General features: G+C 39.2%; 5 non-coding genes across 5 annotated transcripts; 2 read left to right on the top strand and 3 right to left on the bottom strand.

The window, feature by feature from the left end:
* Nucleotides 1–11,542: 11,542 nt before the first annotated feature.
* On the bottom strand, nt 11,543–11,614 carry TRNAP-AGG (transfer RNA proline (anticodon AGG)). Its single transcript has one exon. It is a non-coding gene; the product is annotated as a tRNA-Pro (tRNA).
* A 733-nt stretch (nt 11,615–12,347) lies between these two features.
* On the bottom strand, nt 12,348–12,419 carry TRNAP-AGG (transfer RNA proline (anticodon AGG)). Its single transcript has one exon. It is a non-coding gene; the product is annotated as a tRNA-Pro (tRNA).
* A 411-nt stretch (nt 12,420–12,830) lies between these two features.
* TRNAP-AGG (transfer RNA proline (anticodon AGG)) lies at nt 12,831–12,902 on the bottom strand. Its single transcript has one exon. It is a non-coding gene; the product is annotated as a tRNA-Pro (tRNA).
* Nucleotides 12,903–18,374: 5,472 nt separating this feature from the next.
* On the top strand, nt 18,375–18,447 carry TRNAM-CAU (transfer RNA methionine (anticodon CAU)). The gene has a single exon. It is a non-coding gene; the product is annotated as a tRNA-Met (tRNA).
* A 1,174-nt stretch (nt 18,448–19,621) lies between these two features.
* On the top strand, nt 19,622–19,694 carry TRNAM-CAU (transfer RNA methionine (anticodon CAU)). Its single transcript has one exon. It is a non-coding gene; the product is annotated as a tRNA-Met (tRNA).
* Nucleotides 19,695–22,433: the final 2,739 nt, after the last annotated feature.

The raw sequence follows: 22,433 nt of genomic DNA on the forward strand, positions 1-22,433 counted from the left end.
AAACCTAAGGCACTTAAGAGACCCAGAGTACCATCTTCTCTGAAAACACTGGGAAAATTGTGCCCAAGTTCTGACGTTTATTATGTTAGAGACCCTTACGAACTGGAAAGAATGAATTTTGTGAATCTAAATGATGTTGAACAACCATGCAGTTGCACGTCCAGAAAGAAAAAATTGTGTTTTCACATTTTAGCAGCGCACATGTTTTCAGAAAGAAACAATTTTAAAACAAAATAGAATCTTTCAGCTTAGTGATCTAAGCAAATCAAAAAGAAGAAAGGCAACATGCATATCTCCATTGTTTGCTGACTCCACCCAATCCATTAAAATGGACTTGAATGCCTCGTTTACAAAAATTTTGTTAACTCCCTGTATTGAAGAAGCGGAGAAAGATTTGTTATTCTCTCCAAGCGAAATATCAGATTCGAAATCTTCAATGATAGCGTCAAGCCGCAAGCTTCATTTTTGATGAATTAAATCAGACGAAAGATGATTACTCTCATTCGGGATGTGACATCTCTGGTGTTAAACACGTAAGCTCAAACAACTCTTCTTTACGAAACAGTGAGGAATTTATTGTTCATCGGATTGACAAATGCAATGGAAATTTGATAAATGAATTCGTTCATCAAAAAAGGGGGCTTTTGGGACATAGACAAAATCGTCTACAAGAAAATTAATTTGCCAGAAATTTGTAAAATTCCGAAATACGAGACTTTGATACCTGGTGAATATATATCAAACTACGTTTTAAATGATTGTATGTCAACAACTGTCAACAGATTGGATATGAAAGATCTCGTACTAGCCGTTAGCAGCGATCATTATATTAGGGCTTTTTACAGAAATGATACGCTTAGTCTACAGTACCTTCTTCAATTTCTCATTGGAGAAGAAGCTTGTAAAAAATCCGTTTTAGCCGTTTTGATTCCCAGAAATCCCAGTCGAGACGATCATTGGATGCTGGTATTAATATTTTTGGAACAAAAAGAAATTCATATTTTAGATTCGATGAATACATCCATTAATGAATTGTTAAAGCCTTTCCAAACACTGATGTTGATTGGATCGTATAGCCTGGGGTATTGTTGTGATCCAAGTGTTTGCTTGACAGATTGGCACTTTATTATTTCACAGGATTGCCTTAAGCAAACAAATCATTATGACTGCGGATTATATACTCAATTGGCATTGTACTATTTTCTTAAGGGAGAAGAGGCAAAAACCATTCAAAGTGAAGATGGTCGAAAATGGTTGTATAGCATTTTGAACGGGTCATCCGAAAAAGACAAAGATGAAAATATGGCAGACGGGAATTTCTTTAAACCAGAAATAATTAAGGCTATTGAAAACAGGATTAATAAGGCGGTAGTTAAATTTTCAAGTAAAGACACCCAAAACCAAATGAAGGGTTGGTTTTGAGATAATGCCCAGAGTCCTCATTTGCCTAACCAAGACCATACCTATGCCCATTTTACAAAATCGGTTTCAGAAAATATACCTAACAAGTTCAATTACGCTGAAATGTCTTCTGAAATACGCGAATTTGACGATATTCATAAGTCAAATGAAAAAAATGAAACACAAGTGTGTTTTCAATCCATTTGGGACATCAAAGTTTCTTAACAGGGCAACAAATCACCCTCCAAAATTGGACTGCCTAATGGAAACGATAAAATAGTGGAGTCTGTTATGGAAATAGTGCAAAGTGAAAGTACTTCGCAGCATAACACCTCGACCTTGGGTTGTGGATTTAGGAGTAAAAACGATGAAATCATTGAAGGCATCCTTAGGAAATGGAACTACAAATTAGAGACATTTCCTTTTGACACAATTGATGAAACTCTTTTTGAAAAAGATCCAAATCATGCAACTCTTCAAAACGGAAAGTTCATTTGCACGCACCTTTTAAACATAGCTGCAGAAGTGTTAGTAAAATCGACAAAACAAACCTACGAGCCCAACATGGAAAATTTTGTTTTACCATTGCCAACTCATATGTATGAAAATGCATACAAAGGCCTAGTAATGTTCAACTCGAACAAAAACAATGATTTACTACAGCGCGTTATGGCGTTTTTGCACTTACATGAAGCTGCAAACAAAGATATGATTGTCGTCACCATGTTCGATCAACCAGGAGTAGAAAGAGTACATTGTTTTTTGGGTGTTATCCATTTCAAGGAAAAGTGCATTTATGTTTTGGATCCTAAAAGAGAATCTTTTGAAATTGCTACATCTCATTATAGAGCTCTGCTAGCAATTTCGTGGATGGCTCACAGTGTAGCTAAGATCAACTTCTATCCTAGGAAATGGCATTTTTTCAAAAGTAATGATTGCGCTTTGCAACCAAATAACTTTGTTTGCGGCTTATATGCTCGCTTTTACATTTATGCCATTCTCACTGCTCAAAAATCAGACGCTGTTCAAGTTGGAAGCTGTGACGGTAGAAAATGGTTGTATGCTCTTTCTAAAAGTCATAACAACAAGCATATTTACAAAGATGGAATGAAATTTCGAAAAAATCTCAAAATGCCAGAGTTTTCATTCAATGAAACTAAAATATTATACGATATTAAGATTCACCCAAAACTTAAAGGAACCAAAACTAAACTTAGCGGCTGGTTTGAAAATACAAGGGTAAACTATACAATTTGTAACAAAGGCACAAAAAGCTGTAAAAAAATAAGAAAAGATAGGCAGGTACATTGCACTGTTTGCCGTGGGTGGTACCATTACACTTGCGAAGGTGTAAAATTTGAAAGTTACCAAACATACTATGTTTGCCATAAGTGCCGAAAAACTTATACGTTGTAATATTCGCCGTTTGTGTTCTTTTTTAATTTCTATGAAATTATACGATAATTGGTAGCCACAGGAGGCCTATTGGATTTAGGGCTGTAAGAATCTCAGCACAAAACACAAATAAAGTAAGTTACTTAGCTTCAAAATAAAAACAAATTTATAAAACTGAAAAAAAATAAACAAAAAAAATATAAAAAATTGTAAAAGAAAAAAATGAGTTTCAAAATCTAGTATGATGAAACCGGTCTACTGGTGGATATTCTTGCTCACTACGTTAGATTCACTGAACTTAAGAGGCAATAGGGATGGAATGTAAGAAGTAATAATAACGACAAGGTGTGGTGTTTAATCCTGCTTTTAGTTTACACCTATTGCCTTTTGGTTTGTGTACAGGCTTGGTATAAGTAGAGTTTCTCACGGATAGAAGCTCTACTTTTTCTAGGTTGGTTTAATAGTTGAACCATAAGTGAATGAACCATAAGCTCTTGTACCAAGATAATCCTGCCCAGTACTGATGAGCCTCAGATAAGGCGAAACCGGGTTCTAAAAAGACCAATAAATCTCCTGTTAAATTTGAACTTTAAGTTCATTCGTAGCTAGCGCTTCTATTTAGTAAAATAATAATAATTGAATAGAATTTTATTTAGTGCATGATAACATACAAAAATACTTATCAAAATCATACACTATTAAATTACACTAAATTAAGTCTTGTTGTATATAATTATAGTAAAAAGATTTATTCGTGATATCCTTTAAGGAAGTTTCTCTTTTTTACAAAAGGGTCCAATTAAGTTAAAAACAATGCTACAATTTTTTGGAAAATCATGTAATTGTATTCGAGTTGCGTAATTTTACTATACTTATACTGTTATACTCGTGTCGTAGTTGAGGGACACTTCTTTTATATGCCATACGCCTCTGCGTATCCCGTTCCTCAATTACGACTGAAAAGTGAAAACGAGAATAAAATGTTTATAATAGAAGTTACAAATTTGATATGAAAAATCGGTGGTTTTAATATTTGTCAGCCTTATTGTCCTTTTAAACTATCTCTTAGCATTTCACGATATATTCATTAAGGTCTTAATTTACGGTGCAAAATAAGCCCAAACACGACAAATTTGGTCAATAATTAAGGGTTACACCATTTTTTTAAAATTATGATACACCCGTGTATTGCGGGTATGAGCTTTACAGGGGCCGATAGAAAAACGTTAAATGACAACCCTGTAAAAAAAGGAAAACATTTTAAACATGACAATTTTTGAATCCTACTTTCGACCTATAAAATAGAATCCCTACGCCATACTTTCATACTTGCTAATCTCTCAAAGTGAAACCAAAGCTGAATAGATACATTCCTTAAAATTGGAATTTAGTTTTTATACAGCAATACCCGTTCGTTGCAAAGTTGAAAATGGACTAGAAGGGACTGCTATCTGGATCAATTTGTTTCTTTTTTACCAAAAAGTTGCTATTTAGAAAGGTTTGACGAATTTTCTAACTATTTTGTACCCACTTTTTGAACTTATATATATTAAACCTTTGAAAATTGCTTGCAAAGCATAGGGACTAAATGTTGCCTATAATATTATTTTTCTCTATAAACACTTTCCGTCCGCTCCGTTGGCCAACCAACCCTCGTTTCCCCTATGTTTCGATGGGGCAGCCCATCACCACTAAGGACTCCGTCCGCGATCTTGGCCTCGAGATCTCCCGCCGCCTAGTGCACTCCTCCCACAGTAAATCAGCCACCGCCCGCGCCACTAAGGCGCTCTTCCTCCTGACCCTGTAGCGCTCCTCCTGTTTGAGCGAGGCCGGGATGAAAATCCTCTTCCGCACGTATGTACGGCTTCACCTGGAATACTTCTCGTTTATATGTAGTCCCCAACTTAGGCGTGACATAGAGGCCCTTCAACGCGGCCAACGACGGGCAACGAAAATGGTGTCGTCCGTCCGCCACCTCTAAAACGTCCAGCGCCTCAAGAAGCTCGGCCCCTACGCTGTTGACGTATCGCGCTTCTTCCGAGTTGCATGGGTGTTTCGCAACTCTCCGAAGATCTACAAGGAACGGTTTGTCTCGACTGGCCGTAGTCATTTTTTTACCCAGCGTGTGGTCAATGCCTGGAATTCTCTCCCCAGTACTGTTAAGGCCAAATCTTCCTTAGCTGCCTTCAAATTGCGCTTGGACAATCACTTCAGCAATCAGCTGGCTCTGACTAGTTTTATTTTGCCTGTTCCTGTTTATTTAATTTTGTTGTTATATTTATTATTATTATTATTTTTTAATTTATGTCTGTTTCTGTATTAGTTGAAATCGTCATTTCCCCATTTGTACGTGCGCATTTTGTCACGACCCACATGCTGGCAAAATAAGTGCTTCTGTACTTTTTTTATCCAGTCAATAAAATTATTATTATTATTTCCATTTGGCTGGTTACTGGTTACACCCCAACCCTCCCCCGCCCTTGGTTAACCCCATCGTTCATCACGGGCTCCCATGGTCAAGTTTCCGTTACGAAAATTACTTTGCACCTGCAAAGTCGAACGGCCTAAGACAACAGGTCAAAGGCCGCAGACCTGCATATTCGGGTTTTTGGTGAAATCTCCAACCAGCCACCGCCCGACTTTCTGATGGAAGTGACAAACCTAAACCAATCGCCGTCGGGCGTTCTCACGGAAAAGTTAAGGTCGCAGTATAAAAGCCTGAGTTCAAACAATGGACACCAGCTTATATCTGTTGGATCCCTAACGCTCTAGAGCTCGGACCCTCTGACACCCGATCGCTGTCCTTAGGATGACGCTAAAATCCAGATTAACGATGTACAGTCCCGGACAAAAGTTTCGGGACATTTTCATTTGGCTGCCATTTTGTTCCTATTTGAGCTAGAGTAACAAAGTAGGACTTTCTAAATAGGTTTACTTCTCAAAATTATATTAAAATTAAAAATGACACTGTGGCGCTAATAGGGCGTTAGCCATAGCGGAAATAGTAAAGCCCCCCCGATAGTGACGTTACGAAATAATGCTTCAAATGGATCAACAATGCTATCGTTGCACGCGTCTTGTCACGTAGATTCCAAAACTGTTTTCAAATTGTAAATCGGGTCAGAAAATCAAAAGTTATGACAAAAAATATGACGATCAAAACATTGGCAATTAAGCCTAACGATTTTTTATTTTATCTATATCAACTTAGCACAGTAGTAAAACATTACGATCAGAAAAACCAGATGTTCCAGTGCGAGAATTTTTAGTTCCACACTGACATATGAGAAATGAGAACTTATGAATTAGACTCAGTCTTCAGAAATGGAGGGTTGTTGGTGGTGGTTTGTAAACGTATAAATATTTAGAGATTTGGATATGTTTAATTATTTTTTATAATTTCCTAGTTGCTAATACAGTGGGTGAATATTTGGAGATAAATCTTTTGACGGATATTTTACGGCAGACGGCGTTATGTGTTGAATTGGTATTAAAAGTTGGACGAGCCGCGGTATTGGATGATGGACAGTGTTTCAAGAATATTCTTGGAGAAAGTTTAAGGAGCAAAATAGGTGGCATGACTAAAATACAGGTGTAACAGAACTTATTTGACGTTCGATAAATAATGTTTGGACGCTTGAGAATTGGATGTTGAGAAATGCTCTGAAAATAATATTGTGGGAATAATATTTCGACGGCAAATTCATGAGGATGGTTGAGAAGACATATTGTTCAATTCAAAGTGGATGAGAATGGTTTGAATTATAATAATATATATATATATACAGGTTAAATTGTACGCAAGTTCTTATGACATGAAAATATTTTACGACGTGGATAATTTTAACGTATTTCCTGCTTTCTCGGCTTTATTCTGCATGTTTTCTTATTCCCAGCACATTTTAAACGTGATAACTATCCCTTTAAACTTTACTTAAGAATTTGGTTTTTTGAAAATTATGGCTGTTTTTGGAACATAGAGCAAAAAACAGAGAGGCCCTACAAACGATAAAAATCACAGCGTTTGCAATTGTGTCGTGTTTCAGCGTATGAAGGTTGCTCTATATATTTTTTAGCTTAGAGTAGAACAGTTTCAATGATCATCGGAAAACAATCAGACTCAATAGTCTATACTTTTCCTGCTATAATATAGTCGGTAAGCGCCTTGGTTTGTGACATTGAGAATTTAGTATCTCAATAAGCTGCTGTCGGAGATAGGGGAGTTGCCTATCCTATAGCGTGAAAACAAATTTCCTCGCGCGCATTCTTTATCCAAAACAGAAGGTTGAAATTTGGCAAAGAGTTTCCTGAGACCCCGTGAATGGTATAAGTAATTCTCAAACTCCCACAAGTGTTCTTTCAGTGGTTAAACTTATTTTTCCCTTGAAATGAATGAAAGTCAACGAATTAATTAGAAATAGTCCAACACCTGATCTATTGCACTACCGGATTGCTGAAGTGTTTCGGATTATATTGATATTGTATTTTTTCTAGGATGGGGATAATTGTCGGGGGATTTTTCACTTTTCTCGGATAGAGTTAACAACCGAGGATTTTGTCTGGGGATGGGGGATTTTGTACAATTTCAGTAATGGGAGATTATGCCAGGTGTTCTTTGTCTTGGAAGTGTTTAGTCCGTATACCCATGTGAATCGATAAAACCGAATAGCTATTTTTCAGTTCTAATATGTAAATCGAGATATTGAACAGGTTTTGAACACACTACCAACTGTTTTTACGTCAATCAATCCTGTATCGCATTTTTTGCATAAGTAAATAAACCGTCGTATGTATACTAACTTAGAAATTAGTACTGGAAGACCAATAAATCAAACCTATGTTCTACAATGTCCTATATACCATTTGTTACTCAAAATTCAAAGACACCACTAATCTAAGACATCGAGTTTTTTTACATTGGGAATTTCAATTTAAATCTTAAGGACGTCTAGGAAAGGTCAGACACTTTTAGGCTTAACATCTATAAAACCATTCGTTATAATTTGAAAATATTCAAGATGTATTTTTTTCCAAGTATTCATGATGCATTTTTTCTCTATATATTCATGAAGATTTTTTTTTCATATATTCAAGATGGATTTTTTCTTATTAATATTATTATTATTGTTGTTGAGGAGGGTACGCGCCCTAGCACCGATGCCAAAGGCATATTGTGCATCCTCGTAATCAGGCCTTGAATAGGCCTGCTGCTGCAGCGTAGCGAAGAATTCGCTCCACCGTGAGAGAGGAGACCCTCGAGGGTTCCAGGGTGTGTGAATCAAAATATTCTAATCTAAGCGAGGCGAAGTAGTCGCACTCGCAAAGTACGTGAGCGGATGTTTCTTCCTTCTCCTGACACGACCTACAGAGAGGGTCGTCGGCAAAACCCATCAGATGGAGGTGCCTATTAAGCCGACAAGGCCCGGTCAAAAGACCGGTGGCCAGCCTAATATCCCATCTGCCGAGCGAAATTAGGTCCCTAGCACGAGACCTGCAGGGACCATCGACAAACAGCTTTGTCTGTCTCTGGCCCTCCATGCTGTGCCAGAGCTGGTTTTGTATGACAGTCAACCTGTCATGCAGACAAAGTTTGACGTGCCTGTAGGGGATGGAGACGGCCGGCTCCGGCCCCAAGAGCTTGGCCTCCGCACCCCTTTTCGCAAATCTATCGGCTTGCTCATTGCCATAATATCCGCTATGCCCTGGCACCCAGTACAGCAGAAACTTGTTGCAGGATGCCAGTCGCGCTAGCAGGTCGATGCAGCTACGCACCAGTTGAGAAGTAATCTGACACTGGTTCAGAGCGTTCAGGGCAGCCTGACTGTCAGAATAAATTCTCACAGTCCGTCCGGTATACCCTTTGTTAATACAGTAATCTGCGCAATAACAGATCGCGGCAATTTCAGCCTGGAACACACTAACGAAGGTGCCCAGGCAAGCAGAAAAGCCGACCCTTGTGGTTTGACAGTAATAGCCGGCGCCAGTGCCGGAATCAGTCTTGGAGCCATCGGTGAACCAAATGGTTTCACCCCCAGTGCCAAGAGGCAGCAGGTTAGTCCACTCTGCTCGACTGGGGAAGTGGATGCTGAATGGCTTAGTGAAATCAAAACTGGTAACGGTTTTGTCAGAGCACATCGTAAGCGACGGCTCAAGTGCGGCGTACTCCCGAAAGAGCTTCGTATGGCTGTAATCCCAAAGTCTTGGAACCCAGCAGCCACTAATGTTGAGCCTGTAGGCTCCCATGACAGCCTCCTCCTCAATGAAGAGATGAAGAGGAAGCATGTCAAGGAGCACCTCCAGGGAAGCAGTTGGGGTCGATCTCATGGCCCCCGTAACACCAATGCAGGCAAGCCTTTGAAGCTTGCGCAGGGCAGCCTGCACCGTCTTAAGCCGGACCCTTGTCCACCAGACAAGTGCCCCGTAAGATAGTATGGGTCTGATGATCCCAGTATAGAGCCAGTGTACAGCCTTGGGGTTGAGGCCCCAAGTCTGGCCGACAGAGCTCCTGGTCCTCCAGAAGAGCATCTTGGCCTTCTTAATATACCGATCAAGATGCGGCTTCCATGTGAGTCTAGTGATTTTTTCTTAGTTATCATGATTGATTTTTCTAAATTTTCATGATTAAATTCTTAAAAATGTTCATGATCAAATTTTCAAAAATATTCACGATTAAATTTTTCCAAACATTCATGATTAAATTTTTCCAAACATTCATGATAAAATTCCTGAATATTTTCATTATTGAATAAATGTAAATCGTAACATCATCTCCAACGTAGGCAGGCACTTGTTTACCGTGATTATACACTTTGGCGTGGTTGATGAATTAAGTGATTGCCATGCTGCAAGCTTAAAAAACAAGGCAGCCTACCTACTCGGAAATAAAATACAAAAGGTATTTTTTTCTCGTTTCATGAAGCCCAGCCCCTATAATTATTATTATTATAATGTTGATGACTGTGTAAATTCCAGCGAACTACTTATATAGTTTTTTATATACACATTAAAAATCCATTTCATTCATTTTTTGAAGACTACTTTTTTAAATACAACGTTCTATAATTAACCTTAGATTTAACGAAAAATATATGGCATTCTAAAAGTTAAAGAGATAGTTGTCTAATTTCAAAAGTGGTGGAAAAATTAAACTTCCAGACAAAAGGAGGAGTATTCGAATATCAATATTTTCATGCCATTAGGACGAATGAGTCTTTTTAATATAAATAATATAATAATTCGAACCATAATCTTCGGAGATTACCATCCATTTCACAATGAAAATTAATATTCGCATCCTTCTTCAAGAATTTGTCGTTGTTATATTCTTCTCTAATTCATGTCATCGTGAATCTTCATCCCCGATTCTTCGCTACATTTCCATGGTAGACACGTCACCTATTCTGCAAACAGGAGTTCTGCCACGATATTTATTCTCCAAGCACTCAAAACATTTCCTTACAAAATCCAACCAAACATTTTTATACCGAAAAGACACCCAAACATTATTTACCGAAAAGACACAAAAACATTAATCATCGAAAACCCACCCACCCAGAAGCTACACAAAATATTTTATTCTTTAAGAGCTTAAAACATTTACTACAGAAAAGCCACAGAAGAACTCAACCCAAAACGCAAACTTCAAGCATTATAGAATATTTGCAAAATTTTTAATGTCGAAAATCCTTCCACTTTAGCAATCACAACTTGCTTATTATTCCAAATTCACAGACTTAACACTACCCTGCGCACAAATCCAAATTTCTACTTTCCAAAGAGCCATCCAAAACCGTTATTTCTAGGTTGGAACCCTATTGTCCTTTTAAAATCGAAACCCTACTGGCAATTAACTAATAAATCGCCACATTACTGAACGTAATTCTTAAAACCTCATTTCTATAATTTCGGAGTAAAACTATGCTATGGCTTGAACATCCTGTTTTTCTGATCGTAATGTTTTACTACTGAGCTAAGTTGATATAGATAAAATAAATAATCGTTAGGCTTATTTGCCAATGTTTTGATCATCATATTTTTTGTCATAACTTTTGATTATCTGAACCGATTTACAATTTGAAAACAGTTTCGGGTTCTACGTGACAAGACGCGTGCAACGATAGCATTGTTGATCCATTTGAAGCATTATTTCGTAACGTCATTATCGGGTGGCTTTACTATTTCCGCTATGGCTAACGCCCTATTAGAGCCACAGTGTCATTTGTAATTTTAATATAATTTTGAGAAGTAAACCTATTTAGAAAGTCCTACTTTGTTACTCTAGCTCAAATAGGAACAAAATGACAACCAAATGAAAATGTCCAGAAACTTTTGTCCGGGACTGTACCTTTATGGTATGCTATTGTCAGTTTTTGCAATTCTGGTAGAATGCGTTTTTCACCTCTTTTTGAAGTGAAAATCACGATAACAATTGTGATTTCATTTGACTCGGGACCACTCGTACCCTAAGCGAGTATCATACCCCTAGACCAACGCACCACGTGTGTAACTAAAACATGCTCAACTCATAGGTCTACCTTGTTGTTAGTTGCATTTAAATAGTCACAAAAATACTTCTGCAAAAACTCGGGTCCGTCCGGGATTTGAACTCGGGACCACTTACTCCCGAAGCGAGTATCATACCCCTACACCAACGGACCAAGTGCGTAACTAAAACATGCTCAACTCATAGGTCTACCTTGTTGTTTGTTGCATTTAAATAGTCACTAAATTACTTCTGCAAAAACTCGGGTCCGTCCGGGATTTGAACCCGGGACCACTCAGTCCCTAAGCGAGTATCATACCCCTAGACCAACGGACCACTTGTGTAACTAAAACATGCTCAACTCATAGGTCTACCTTGTTGTTAGTTGCATTTAAATAGTCACAAAAATACTTCTGCAAAAACTCGGGTCCGTCCGGGATTTGAACTCGGGACCACTCACTCCCGAAGCGAGTATCATACCCCTACACCAACGGACCAAGTGCGTAACTAAAACATGCTCAACTCATAGGTCTACCTTGTTGTTAGTTGCATTTAAATAGTCACTAAATTACTTCTGGAAAAACTCGGGTCCGTCCGGGATTTGAACCCGATACTAGTAACACCCTAAGCGGGTATGTTACCCCTAGTCCAACGGACGAAGTATGAAACTGAAACATGCTCAACACGTAGGCCTACAATTTAACTAGTTGCATTTAAATAATCACAAAATTAGTTCTGCAAGAACTCGGGCCCGTCCGGGATTTGAACTCGGGACCACTCGTACCCTAAGCGAGTATCATACCCCTAGACCAACGCACCACGTGTGTACCTAAAACATGCTCAACTCATAGGTCTACCTTGTTGTTAGTTGCATTTAAATAGTCACAAAAATACTTCTGCAAAAACTCGGCTCCGTCCGGGATTTGAACTCGGGACCACTCACTCCCGAAGCGAGTATCATACCCCTACACCAACGGACCAAGTGCGTAACTAAAACATGCTCAACTCATAGGTCTACCTTGTTGTTTGTTGCATTTAAATAGTCACTAAATTACTTCTGCAAAAACTCGGGTCCGTCCGGGATTTGAACCCGGGACCACTCGCACCCTAAGCGAGTATCATACCCCTAGACCAACGGACCACTTGTGTAACTAAAACATGCTCAACTCATAGGTCTACCTTGTTGTTAGTTGCATTTAAATAGTCACAAAAATACTTCTGCAAAAACTCGGGTCCGTCCGGGATTTGAACTCGAGACCACTCACTCCCGAAGCGAGTATCATACCCCTACACCAACGGACCAAGTGCGTAACTAAAACATGCTCAACTCATAGGTCTACCTTGTTGTTTGTTGCATTTAAATAGTCACTAAATTACTTCTGCAAAAACTCGGGTCCGTCCGTGATTTGAACCCGGGACCACTCACTCCCGAAGCGAGTATCATACCCCTACACCAACGGACCAAGTGCGTAACTAAAACATGCTCAACTCATAGGTCTACCTTGTTGTTTGTTGCATTTAAATAGTCACTAAATTACTTCTGCAAAAACTCGGGTCCGTCCGGGATTTGAACCCGGGACCACTCGCACCCTAAGCGAGTATCATACCCCTAGACCAACGGACCACTTGTGTAACGAAAACATGCTCAACTCATAGGTCTACCTTGTTGTTAGTTGCATTTAAATAGTCACAAAAATACTTCTGCAAAAACTCGGGTCCGTCCGGGATTTACACTCGGGAGCACTCACACCCGAAGCGAGTATCATACCCCTACACCAACGGACCAAGTGCGTAACTAAAACATGGTCATTTCATAGGTCTACCTTGTTGTTTGTTGCATTTAAATAGTCACTAAATTACTTCTGCAAAAACTCGTGTCCGTCCGGGATTTGACCCCGATACCAGTAACACCCTAAGCGGGTATTTTACCCCTAGTCCAACGGACGAAGTATGAAACTGAAACATGCTCAACGCGTAGGCCTACAATTTAACTAGTTGCATTTAAATAATCACTAAATTTGTTCTGCAAGAACTCTAGTCCGTCCGGGATTTGAACTCGGGACCACTCGTACCCTAAGCGAGTATCATACCCCTAGACCAACGCACCACGTGTGTAACTAAAACATGCTCAACTCATATTTCCCCAGTAGCACAAGCCTTCCGCATAACAGTCGGTTAAAGGTCGAATAGTCGGTTTACGGTCCAGTCAGCTGTACCATGCTTATTCCGACACTTTTCCGACTCATGAAGCCGACTACTTCTTTTAGTTGGCAATGCCGACATCTATCTGACTGTTGGAACAGAGATGGTTTAAAGTAGGCTTGCCTACCGTCTAGAAAATTCCAACTTATTTTCTGCCAATTGATTACCGACTCACTCGCGCTAGTCGGTATTGTGACGTTTAAGAAGAGTAAAATTAAAAGCAAAGTTATGCTTAGGCCGTTTAGTTACCGACATTTATCCGACAGTTGGAACTGTGGTGGTTTGAAGTAGGCTTGCCTACCGTCCTAAACATGTAACCCATTTTAGCCAATTGATTATCAACTCCTTCCCGCTAGTCGGTATGGTCACGTTTTAAAAAAGTAAAATGAAAAACGAAGTTGTTGTATAGGCCTTCTTTTTCCGTGGGACGGTTTTTTTGACTTTTACTATTCCGCATATGCCACCAAATTTTTTTTGTTATATATTTAACTTATACTATATTTCGACCCACAAGCAGAAGTTGATAATACTATATTTTTGGAAACACTAGAAACATAACGTTACAAAAAACTGCAAAGCATGAAAACACATCTGATTTTCTAGTTTGAATTTTCCAACCTGTAATTTCTTGGGTCAGGTGACACGCCTCTGTTCTATTGGCGTAACTAAGGTAACGCCATGCACGTCATCATCGAAGAGGGCGCTGCTAGTGCGAAAGCAAGTCAGCCTTTCCAGTATCTCTGACGCGGCTGGGTCGTTAGAAGGTTTAAACGAGATTTTTGTGGTCGAAAATGATTAGTTCTAGGCTTGCTAACTTTTAATTTCATCGCTAAGGTTCTTTGTCACACCATATAAACTAGAAACGTCTTTGTTTGTCACGTAAGGTTTGAATTTGGTTATTGAATTATCAATTTATCTTAGAGCCAGTTTTATGCATAAGCCTTTGCTTTTTTACCTAGCTTCTCATCTAATGGGAACCACACCCATAGAAAGCGAAACCAAAGCTTAACGTTTATGTATACCTTCAGTTTCTGAGTTTGATTATAAAAGAAGCAAGCGTTTTGGGGCGCTTGGAGTTCAAAAACCTTATATATTAAGTATTTTAAAGATTTTTGGTTGTGAAAATAATACTGAATTCCAAAATAGATCTCAATTTGTTTTAATTTGAGAATTTTTATGCGGTTTCAAACATTTTAAGAGAAAAATGTGTCAAGTAATACCCTTTAGAATTGTTTTTCTTTTTCCTTAAAAAATCTGTAAGTGTATATTTTTCATTAAGATTTTTGTAATTTAAGAGATAGTAATTGGCCAAATCGAAGATATTAACAATGAATATTAACAAATGCTTTAATTGATGTAAATATTATACTCGCTCTGAAAAATTTTAGTTTTTGTTAAAACCAATTAGCTAGGCAGCTAATATTTTCATTCGACTAGTCGTGTCATATAGAATATATTGTTTAATATTTGAAATTGTTATAATTGACCTGCATGTTACTTGAAATATAAAAAGTACAAATTCTTAAGTGTTGTTCATTGAAAATGTATTAAAGAAATTTCAATACTAGGTATCAGTATCCTTTACTATAAGCGAATGAAGCCTCGAGTTAAGGCTTGATCGTTGCAAAACCATCGGGCCTCGAGTTAAGGTTTGATCGTCGCAAAAGCGTCGGACCTCTTGCTGAGAGGCGGTTAAGTCGACTCTCAAACGTGTTGGATGAGGGTCGTATTTCATTCGTGTCGTAACAGTCGGTAAACCAGTGGGCCGTAGTCCCACCGGGCGGACATTTCGATTCTCAAACCCCTACCAGCCCTTTACCGACGATTTACCGTTCCTATACTAAAAAGCCGCGAAATCGTCGGATTGAGCGCGGCTTTAGGTAGGCATAATAACGCCGACCTGTAGTCGGCCAACAGTCGTTTTATAGTAGCCTCAAAACAGTAGGAAAACCGGCGGGCCATCGTCCCTCCAGGCGGACATTTCAACTTTCAAACCATTACTCTCCCAACTTATTAGTGACTTTTTACCAACTCGTCGGTAACACACAAAGCCGACCATGTAGGCCCTACGTCGGCAGTGCTACTGGGGAAGAGATGAAATGATTAATAACAGCCTCTATAGCGCAGTAGGTAGCGCGTCAGTCTCATAATATGAAGGTTGAGAGTTCGATCCTCACTCTAGTTATGATTTTGGCGCTGATTTTCGTTAATAGAATACATGATTGATAAAGAGATGAAATTATTAAAAACAGCCTCGATAGCGCAGTAGGTAGCGCGTCAGTGTCATCTACCGAAGATCGTGAGTTCGATCCTCACTCTAGTTATGATTTTGGCGCTCATTTTCGTTAATAGAATACTTGATTGATATAGAGGTGTTATGGTCTAAAAACATCCTAGATAGCGCAGTAGGTAGCGCGTCAGTCACATAATCTGAAGGTCGTGAGTTCGATCCTCACTCGGGGCATGTTTTTGGCGCTGATGTTCGTTAATAGAATACTTGAAGGATAAAGAGATGAAATGGTTTATAACAGCCTCGATAGCGCAGTAGGTAAAGCTTCAGTCTCATAATCTGAAAGTCGTGAGTTCGATCCTCACTAAGGGCATGACCTTGGTGCTGATTTTCGTAAATAGAATACTTGATTGATAAAGAGATGAAATGATTAATAACAGTCTCGATAGCGCAAGAGGTAGCGCGTCAGTCTCATGAAACGAAGATCGTGAGTTCGATCCTTACTAAGGGCATGTCTTTGGCGCTAATTTTCGTAAATAGAAAACTTGATTGATAAAGAGGTGAATTGATCTAATAACAGCCTCGATAGCGCAGTAGGTAACGCTTCAGTCTCATAATTTGAGGGTCGTGAGTTCGATCCTCACTAAGGACATGACCTTGGTGCTGATTTTCGTAAATAGAATACTTGATTGATAAAGAGATAAAATGATTAATAACAGCCTCGATAGCGCAGTAGATAACGGTTCAGTCTCAGAATCAGAAGGTCGTGAGTTCGATCCGGACTAAGGGCATGACTTTGGCGCTGATTTTTGTAAATAGAATAGTTGATGGATAAAGAGATGAAATGATTAATAAGAGCCTCGAAAGCGCAGTAGGTAGCGCGTTAGTCTCATAATAAGAAGGTTGAGAGTTCGATCCTCACTCTAGTTATGATTTTGGCGCTGATTTTCGTTAATAGAATACTTGATTTATATAGAGGTGTTATGGTCTAATAACAGCCTCGATAGCGCAGTAGGTAGCGCGTCAGTCTCATAATCTGAAGGTCGTGAGTTCGATCCTCACTAAGGGAATGATTTTGGCGCTGATTTTCGTTAATAGAATTCTTGATTGATAAAGAGGTGAAATGATATAATAGCAGCCTCGATAGCGCAGTAGGTAACGCGTCAGTCCCATAATCTGAAGGTCGTGAGTTCGATCCTCACTAAGGGAATGATTTTGGCGCTGATTTTCGTTAGTAGAATACTTGACTGATATAGATGTGAAATGATCTAATAACAGCCTCGATAGCGCAGTAGGTAACGCTTCAGACTCATAATCTGAAGGTCGTGAGTTCGGTCCTCACTAAGGGCATGACCTTGGTGCTGATTTTCGTAAATAGAATACTTGATTGATAAAGAGGAGAAATGATCTAATAACAGCCTCGATAGCGCAGTAGGTAGCGCGTCAGTCTTATAATCTGAAGGTCGTGAGTTCGATCCGTACTAAGGGCATGACTTTGGCGCTGATTTTTGTAAATAGAATAGTTGATGGATAAAGAGATGAAATGATTAATAACAGCCTCGATAGCGCAGTAGGTAGCGCGTCAGTCTCATAATATGAAGGTTGAGAGTTCGATCCTCACTCTAGTTATGATTTTGGCGCTGATTTTCGTTAATAGAATACTTGATTGATAAAGAGATGAAATGATTAATAACAGCCTCGATAGCGCAGTAGGTAGCGCGTCAGTCTCATAATCTGAAGGTCGTGAGTTCGACTAAGGGCCTGACCTTGGTGCTGATTTTCGTTAATAGAATACTTGATTGATATAGAGGTGTTATGGTCTAATAACAACCTAGATAGCGCAGTAGGTAGCGCGTCAGTCTCACAATCTGAAGGTCGTGAGTTTGATCCTCACTAAGGGTATGACCTTGGTTCTGATTTTCGTAAATAGAATACTTGATTGATAAAGAGATGAAATAATTAATAACAGTCTCGATAGCGAAGTAGGTAGCGCGTCAGTCTCATAAATCGAAGATCGTGAGTTCGATCCTTACTAAGGGCATGACCTTGGTGCTGATTTTTGTAAATAGAATAGTTGATGGATAAAGAGATGAAATGATTAATAACAGCCTCGATAGCGCAGTAGGTAGTGCGATAGTCTCATAATATGAAGGTTGAGAGTTCGATCCTCACTCTAGTTATGATTTTGGCGCTGATTTTCGTTAATAGAATACTTGATTGATAAAGGGATGAAATGATTAATAACAGCCTCGATAGCGCAGTAGGTAAAGCTTCAGTCTCATAATCTGAAGGTCGTGAGTTCGATACTCACTAAGGGCATGACCTTGGTGCTAATTTTCGTAAATAGAATATTTGATTGATAAAGAGGAGAAATGATCTTATAACAGCCTCGATAGCGCAGTAGGTAGCGCGTCAGTCTTATAATCTGAAGGTCGTGAGTTCGATCCGTACAAAGGGCATGACATTGGCGCTGATTTTCGTTAATAGAATACTTGATTGATAAAGAGATGAAATGATTAATAACAGCCTCGATAGCGCAGAAGGTAGCGCGTCAGTCTTATAATCTGAAGGTCGTGAGTTCGATCCGTACTAAGGGCATGACTTTGGCGCTGATTTTTGTAAATAGAATAGTTGATGGATAAAGAGATGAAATGATTAATAACAGCCTCGATAGCGCAGTAGGTAGCGCGTCAGTCTCATAATCTGAAGGTCGTGAGTTCGATCCTCACTAAGGGCATGACCTTGGTTTTGATTTTCGTAAATAGAATACATGATTGATAAAGAGGAGAAATGATCTTATAACAGCCTCGATAGCGCAGTAGGTAGCGCGTGAGTCTTATAATCTGAAGGTCGTGAGTTCGATCCGTACAAAGGGAATGACATTGGCGCTGATTTTCGTTAATAGAATACTTGATTGATAAAGAGATGAAATGATTAATAACAGCCTTGATAGCGCAGTAGGTAAAGCTTCAGTCTCATAATCTGAATGTCGTGAGTTCGATCCTCACTAAGGGCATGACCTTGGTGCTGATTTTCGTAAATAGAATACTTGATTGATAAAGAGATGAAATGATTAATAACAGTCTCGATAGCGCAAGAGGTAGCGCGTCAGTCTCATGAAACGAAGATCGTGAGTTCGATCCTCATTAAGGGCATGACCTTGGTTTTGATTTTCGTAAATAGAATACATGATTGATAAAGAGGAGAAATGATCTTATAACAGCCTCGATAGCGCAGTAGGTAGCGCGTCAGTCTTATAATCTGAAGGTCGTGAGTTCGATCCGTACAAAGGGAATGACATTGGCGCTGATTTTCGTTAATAGAATACTTGATTGATAAAGAGATGAAATGATTAATAACAGCCTTGATAGCGCAGTAGGTAAAGCTTCAGTCTCATAATCTGAATGTCGTGAGTTCGATCCTCACTAAGGGCATGACCTTGGTGCTGATTTTCGTAAATAGAATACTTGATTGATAAAGAGATGAAATGATTAATAACAGTCTCGATAGCGCAAGAGGTAGCGCGTCAGTCTCATGAAACGAAGATCGTGAGTTCGATCCTTACTAAGGGCATGTCTTTGGCGCTGATTTTTGTAAATAGAATAGTTGATTGATAAAGAGATGAAATGATTAATAACAGCCTCGATAGCGCAGTAGGTAAAGCTTCAGTCTCATAATCTGAAGGTCGTGAGTTCGACTAAGGGCCTGACCTTGGTGCTGATTTCCGTAAATAGAATACTTGATTGATAAAGAGGTGAATGATCTAATAACAGCCTCGATAGCGCAGTAGGTAAAGCTTCAGTCTCATAATCTGAAGGTCGTGAGTTCGATCCTCACTAAGGGCATGACCTTGGTGCTGATTTTCGTAAATAGAATACTTGATTGATAAAGAGATGAAATGATTAATAACAGCCTCGATAGCGCAGTAGGTAGCGCGTCAGTCTCATAATCTGAAGGTCGTGAGTTCGATCCTCACTAAGGGCATGACCTTGGTGCTGATTTTCGTAAATAGAATACTTGATTGATAAAGAGGTGAATGATCTAATAACAGCCTCGATAGCGCAGTAGCTAGCGCGTCAGTCTCCTAAACCGAAGATCGTGAGTTCGATCCTTACTAAGGGCATGACTTTGGCGCTGATTTTTGTAAATAGAATAGTTGATGGATAAAGAGATGAAATGATTAATAACAGCCTCGATTGTGCAGTAGGTAGCGCGATAGTCTCATAATATGAAGGTTGAGAGTTCGATCCTCACTCTAGTTATGATTTTGGCGCTGATTTTCGTTAATAGAATACTTGATTGATAAAGAGATGAAATGATTAATAACAGCCTCGATAGCGCAGTAGGTAAAGCTTCAGTCTCATAATCTGAAGGTCGTGAGTTCGATCCTCACTAAGGGCATGACCTTGGTTTTGATTTTCGTAAATAGAATACATGATTGATAAAGAGGAGAAATGATCTTATAACAGCCTCGATAGCGCAGTAGGTAGCGCGTCAGTCTTATAATCTGAAGGTCGTGAGTTCGATCCGTACAAAGGGAATGACATTGGCGCTGATTTTCGTTAATAGAATACTTGATTGATAAAGAGATGAAATGATTAATAACAGCCTCGATAGCGCGGTAGGTAAAGCTTCAGTCTCATAATCTGAAGGTCGTGAGTTCGATCCTCACTAAGGGCATGACCTTGGTGCTGATTTTCGTAAATAGAATACTTGATTGATAAAGAGATGAAGTGATTAATAACAGTCTCGATAGCGCAAGAGGTAGCGCGTCAGTCTCATGAAACGAAGATCGTGAGTTCGATCCTTACTAAGGGCATGTCTTTGGCGCTGATTTTTGTAAATAGAATAGTTGATGGATAAAGAGATGAAATGTTTAATAACAGCCTCGATAGCGTAGTAGGTAGCGCGATAGTCTCATAATATGAAGGTTGAGAGTTCGATCCTCACTCTAGTTATGATTTTGGCGCTGATTTTCGTTAATAGAATACTTGATTGATAAAGAGATGAAATGATTAATAACAGCCTATATAGCGCAGTAGGTAAAGCTTCAGTCTCATAATCTGAAGGTCGTGAGTTCGACTAAGGGCCTGACCTTGGTGCTGATTTCCGTAAATAGAATACTTGATTGATAAAGAGGTGAATGATCTAATAACAGCCTCGATAGCGCAGTAGGTAAAGCTTCAGTCTCATAATCTGAAGGTCTTGAGTTCGATCCTCACTAAGGGCATGACCTTGGTGCTGATTTTCGTAAATTGAAAACATGATTGATAAAGAGATGAAATGATTAATACCAGTCTCGATAGCGCAGTAGGTAGCGCGTCAGTCTCCTAAACCGAAGATCGTGAGTTCGATCCTTACTAAGGGCATGACTTTGGCGCTGATTTTTGTAAATAGAATAGTTGATGGATAAAGAGATGAAATGATTAATAACAGCCTCGATAGTGCAGTAGGTAGCGCGATAGTCTCATAATATGAAGGTTGAGAGTTCGATCCTCACTCTAGTTATGATTTTGGCGCTGATTTTCGTTAATAGAATACTTGATTGATAAAGAGATGAAATGATTAATAACAGCCTCGATAGCGCAGTAGGTAAAGCTTCAGTCTCATAATCTGAAGGTCGTGAGTTCGATCCTCACTAAGGGCATGACCTTGGTTTTGATTTTCGTAAATAGAATACATGATTGATAAAGAGGAGAAATGATCTTATAACAGCCTCGATAGCGCAGTAGGTAGCGCGTGAGTCTTATAATCTGAAGGTCGTGAGTTCGATCCGTACAAAGGGAATGACATTGGCGCTGATTTTCGTTAATAGAATACTTGATTGATAAAGAGATGAAATGATTAATAACAGCCTTGATAGCGCAGTAGGTAAAGCTTCAGTCTCATAATCTGAATGTCGTGAGTTCGATCCTCACTAAGGGCATGACCTTGGTGCTGATTTTCGTAAATAGAATACTTGATTGATAAAGAGATGAAATGATTAATAACAGTCTCGATAGCGCAAGAGGTAGCGCGTCAGTCTCATGAAACGAAGATCGTGAGTTCGATCCTCATTAAGGGCATGACCTTGGTTTTGATTTTCGTAAATAGAATACATGATTGATAAAGAGGAGAAATGATCTTATAACAGCCTCGATAGCGCAGTAGGTAGCGCGTCAGTCTTATAATCTGAAGGTCGTGAGTTCGATCCGTACAAAGGGAATGACATTGGCGCTGATTTTCGTTAATAGAATACTTGATTGATAAAGAGATGAAATGATTAATAACAGCCTTGATAGCGCAGTAGGTAAAGCTTCAGTCTCATAATCTGAATGTCGTGAGTTCGATCCTCACTAAGGGCATGACCTTGGTGCTGATTTTCGTAAATAGAATACTTGATTGATAAAGAGATGAAATGATTAATAACAGTCTCGATAGCGCAAGAGGTAGCGCGTCAGTCTCATGAAACGAAGATCGTGAGTTCGATCCTTACTAAGGGCATGTCTTTGGCGCTGATTTTTGTAAATAGAATAGTTGATTGATAAAGAGATGAAATGATTAATAACAGCCTCGATAGCGCAGTAGGTAAAGCTTCAGTCTCATAATCTGAAGGTCGTGAGTTCGACTAAGGGCCTGACCTTGGTGCTGATTTCCGTAAATAGAATACTTGATTGATAAAGAGGTGAATGATCTAATAACAGCCTCGATAGCGCAGTAGGTAAAGCTTCAGTCTCATAATCT

The sequence above is a fragment of the Phalangium opilio genome, unplaced genomic scaffold, assembly GCF_054372755.1.
Source record: "Phalangium opilio isolate 3A_F unplaced genomic scaffold, DU_Popi_V2 ptg000118l_1, whole genome shotgun sequence".
Lineage (NCBI taxonomy): Eukaryota > Metazoa > Arthropoda > Arachnida > Opiliones > Phalangiidae > Phalangium > Phalangium opilio.